At 40.6% G+C, this 5049-nt stretch overlaps 1 pseudogene; it reads right to left on the bottom strand.

Moving 5' to 3' along the window:
• Positions 1–4464: 4464 nt before the first annotated feature.
• On the bottom strand, positions 4465–4999 carry LOC107185106 (annotated as a pseudogene).
• Between the last annotated feature and the right edge of the window lie 50 nt (positions 5000–5049).

Here is a 5049-nt window from a genome sequence, read left to right as displayed (position 1 = left end):
TGTTGCAAAAGGGGAATCAACTAATTAGACAAGGGGGAATTTACTTCTGCCATCCTGCATCTAGCCAAAGCAAAAGCAGATGCCCTTTACAAAGATACAGGGTGCTTAAAATAGTCCATAGCAAGCGGTGCAGGGGTTAGGTTAACAATAATGAGCATGTTAACTTATGAGTTGTGTGTTCAATGTTAATCCACACTGTTTTCCCTTTCTCGCTTTTTTTTTTCATTTTTTTTAATATATTTTATTGATTTTTTACAGAGAGGAAGGGAGAGAGATAGAGAGTTAGAAACATCGATGAGAGAGAGACATCGATCAGCTGCCTCCTGCACATCTCCTACTGGGGATGTGCCCGCAACCCTGGTACATGCCCTTGACCGGAATCGAACCTGGGACCTTTCAGTCCGCAGGCCGACGCTCTATCCACTGAGCCAAACCGGTTTCGGCTTTTTTTCATTTTTATACCCTATGCAAAGTATAACTTGAGTTTATTTAAAATAATATTAACAATTTGTTTTGAATGCTAGTCAAAGCTTCCCTTTGAGGACTGATGACATATATAGTTCAATTGCCTGAGCATCCAAACTGATTCTGTAATATAATTGCTGGAAGATCACAAATGAGGAAAATGATTTATGTTCCTCTATATAATCTTTTTCAATGAGATGGAAACATCTGAAAAGTTGGCATCTGCAGATAAAGCATTGGATAGATGTTGGCACTTTCCTATATGGTACATGACTTAATGCCTTTGGTAGGCATATTTTGTGTTATACATCTTCTTTCTAATAAAGTATGAAGAGCCAACTTTCCTGAACACTTATAATACTGGGAGAATGGAGATATTGATAAACGCATAATTATAAATAAATTGACTAAAAATTTCCAGTCACAATCCACTATGAACATAAATATTTATATCCCTATGTAATAAAGATTCTCCTTATAAATTAATAAGTTACATCTGATTTAGAAATCAGTATTAATGAATTTTGTTGGCTTGAATCTGTTCCCTGGGTGAGCTACCTAAATCAGATTTGCAGATCTGCAAAACTGAGAACCAGTTGGAATAGCTTCCCTTGGTGACATAGCAGAGAAATGTGTGGATAATACCTTTATACATTAATCAAGAAAAGTGAATACAAATACAAGGTATCCGAAAGCCAGGGTATTCAGATAATGAAGTAGAACTAGAAGACAACAAGGAAATGAAGCTCCTCCTAAGTCAGAGGTAGATCCAGATGCTTCCATCTCAGTTGATCCAGTGTCTCCTTGAGAAATCCTCAAGAGGTTACTACTTGATGAGAACAGATTGTGTTGTGTTATTTATTGGCACAGAGCACCTTTGTGGTTTCAGAGCATTAAGCTACAAAATAAAACTCGTTGCTATTTTTAATAGGTGTAGGAAGAAATGTTTTTGTGAATGCACATGATGAGATACCTTCTGGGGGCTTCCAGATCTAAGTTGTGACATACACAGTTGAGAGTTAGCTTCCCGAAAAATGTAGAGGCCTATAGGAACAAGGTTATTGTTAGCTAGTAATTTTAGGCTGCATGCATTCACAAATTGCACTATTTGGTCTATGTCTATCTCCTTTGAACATTTCTCCTCCCGTGTCTTCCAGCGGAAGAAGGGCCTTTGCCCTTTGATGTGAGGCATGAATGTAATGTCTCATGGGACCATGCTGGCATTTGATGTAACTGAGTAAAGAGTAATCTTTCATCTTACTATTATCATGGCTTCTATTTGAAGGATCTGTGCATAGTGAGGATTATGAGTTTTTGGAGTTGTGCCTTTGGAAAGGAAACGCCGTAAAATATATTAGAATCAATGACGCAGTGAGGCATATGAAGTGACAGTGTGTGATGCCTGACAATATATGACAATGTGTGGCGCATCTGTACCTGGAATGCCTTTGGGGGCATGTGCTCTGTCTTCTGACAATCTCACAAGGAGAGTTATGCAGTAATTCTGCCTGGGAGGCACCTTTACTCTTGACTGCCCTTCTCACCCAGGAAAGTACATGAGTGGGAAACATCTCCTCCTTTTCTCTGTGTAGCCATTTCCCATCAGATGTGAAGGGAAATGGGGGAAAAATGCCTCTATCTAGATTTGATGGAAATGTGATTCAGAGTAGCTTTGTTGCTATATGACTAGGTGTAATATAAAGCCACCACATACAGAGTTATTTTATGTATTTTTTAAAGTAGCAGAGATGTTTATTAAAAAATGTTCATAAGCTGGTGACAGTGGGAAAACAAAAAGAGCACCAGAATCACTGAACAAGGACCTGGGTGGAATCCCTGGCCTCATGTATTTCATGTGGCTGTGTGAGATTGCTTTGTGATCTCAGCTTTTCAATATTTGGAAGGTCAAAACACTTTGGTGAATCATTATTCTTTTATCTGTAAAATGGAAATAATAACCACTTTACCTATGTGATGAGTAAATTTGATATATCATGTGACCATCTGCTATAGAGATTGTGCATATCACCTATTAGTTGTTATAGTAAGTAATCTCTGGCTACAAACTCAGAAAATATGTGGCAGGTAGCCAGATACCTCAAATTGAATGTATTCTTTGTTATAAACAAAAAGCACAGATTTCTTCCCAATGTAAAAGATTTACATGCTTTTATACCATATGTTATTTTAGAAAGAGAATAAAAGATTGGAAGTATTAACATATTTTGTGTGAAATACATCTATGATATGACACCATAAAGCTTTCTCACAATATATATTAATACCTTCAAAGCTTTAAGATGACATACTATTTTCCCTTAAATATTGCCTAGATTTGGTTTTCTGAAAGGAGTGTTTAAAATCCAATTTTTAGTGATAGAAGAATGAATGCATGCAGAAACTCTGCAACAAATTTATCAGTTCCATAAATAATTATTTGTAGATTTATATTGTGATTTAGGAAAACATGAATATGGTTATGGTTTACCTAGAAAGAGAATGTAGTAAAATATTTTGTAGTTCCATTTTTCAAGATATCATAAATTGTCAGAGAACATGATTATTGGTCATATACTAACAATTTTCAGAATATTAGCATCCAAATGAAAATGTTCAGTTCCTATTAAAATATTCCAATTTTAAGACCTAAACCTTTGTATGAAAACTCACCTTGTGTACCATTCATTCATTTCATATGAATATTTATTGGGTTCCTGAACTCTTTCCAATAGAGAGAAAATGAGTTTCCAAATTCACAGTTGTGATTTACATAGATTCCAAATCATCTCACCACTAAAACAGTCAGAATAGAGGGTAGCTACACAGGCATGGCATTTAAAGGACAACAACATGTGTTGAGGTCTTTCATGATATGCCCTGTCCATTTTTCTAACTTGATCTTGGCTCTCTGTTCCCAGTGTTGTCTATGATCCAGACACAGCACCTCTTCAACAAAGCTCTCTTATATCTCTATCTAGATCTGAGAATAGCTTTGTTGTTCTATTTCACAGTATTTTCAAAGTGATTTTTACAAGGTAACTTGGGGAAATAACTTTTCTTGGCCTTTGTGTGCTCTCCTAATGCATCTGTCCGCTTATTGACTAGAGGTCTGGTGCATAAAATTCACGCACTGGGGACGGGGGCGGTCCCTCAGCTCAGATTTTGAGAGGGCACAGGCCAGGCCAAGGGACCCACTGGTGCATGATTGGGGCCAGGGAAGGACGTTTTGAGAGGGCACAGGCCAGGCCAAGGGACCCATTGGTGCATGATTGGGGCCAGGGAAGGACACGAGAGGTTGGCTAGCCAGGGAGGGACCACGGGAGGGCTCCAGGGCGTGTCTGGCCCATTGCGCTCAGTCTCAGGCCAGACTCCAGCAGCAAGCTAACCTACTGGTCAGAGCGTCTGCCCCCTTGGTGGTCAGTGAATGTCATAGTGAGTGGTTGAATGGCCTTAGCATACTATTAGCATATTACCCGTTGATTGGTTGAATGGCCGACCGGTGGACCAGACACTTAGCATATTAGGCTTTTATTATATAGGATGCCTTTATGGGAATCCCCACATAATGAGTTACACCTGCCCGACAGAAACATTATCACTTAGAATCCCAGGCACCCTTACATTAGGAAGCAGATAGATGACCAGGACCCACTAATCAGACACATTCTCAATAAGCTTGCAAAAGCTCCACACTAAAGAAAATGTGTAGTTACTTTATTTATTGACTTATCTTTTTATGTCTTTCCAAAGGGACTGTACAGTTCTTGAGGGCAATGTTGATATTGTCCTCTTATGCACCACGGGATCCACAACCGCAAGTACTGTGTTGTTTTTTTGTTTTAGTTTTTGCTGCAAAAACTTTATTGTTTCATTTGGTCCAATGCATGGGAGAGGGCTTCAGCGTGATTAAAAGAATAGTTAGTAGTTTCAGGGGGAGGCTCAGGTAAAAGCCAGACACCAGGGGAATCAGGGGAATGAAGAGGGGCCTCTCAAAGGCTCCTAGTCATGCTTGAGGGTGAGATACTCGCCCAGCCCAGACCAGCCTGGGCCGGCCAGCCTGCGAATGCTAGTCAGTTGGTCATCCACTTTCTTGATGAGTTTCACCTGCTCACCTAGGAAGTGGTTCTCCCGGAAGTCCCAGAGATGAGAGTCTGTATGGGTAGAACCCAGGGCATGTAGATCCCAAAGGGCCGGGGTCAGGCTCCTCTCCAAGGCCATGGCGGCTTCCCTGGCATCCTGAGTTTTGCCCCACTCATCTTGGGAGGCTTCAGCAGGTCCTGGAAGAGGATGCAGCCACTGCGCTTGTTTTGCTACTTTAAGAGACGCTCTGTGCCCTCACGCTTCTCTTCCACCAACTTGTGGAAGAAGTGGCCCAAGCTCTCCAGAGCGAAATAGAAGCTCAGAGAGAGGTAGGTGTGGGAGGCCCGCAGATGCAGGTTGGTCAGGCGGTTGACTGCAGCCTCCACCTGGGTGGAATCATTCTGACAAATTTGGGAGCTCATGGTTGTTTTGCAATAAGGAGTTAAGGTAGAAAACAACCACAAAATGGTGTGTCGGCTGGTTTTGGAGATGTGATTGCTGGGG

Source organism: Myotis davidii, unplaced genomic scaffold, assembly GCF_000327345.1.
Source record: "Myotis davidii unplaced genomic scaffold, ASM32734v1 scaffold629, whole genome shotgun sequence".
NCBI lineage: Eukaryota > Metazoa > Chordata > Mammalia > Chiroptera > Vespertilionidae > Myotis > Myotis davidii.
The sequence above is the reverse complement of the archived record's forward strand: the minus strand, read 5'-3'. Positions and strand labels throughout refer to the sequence as shown.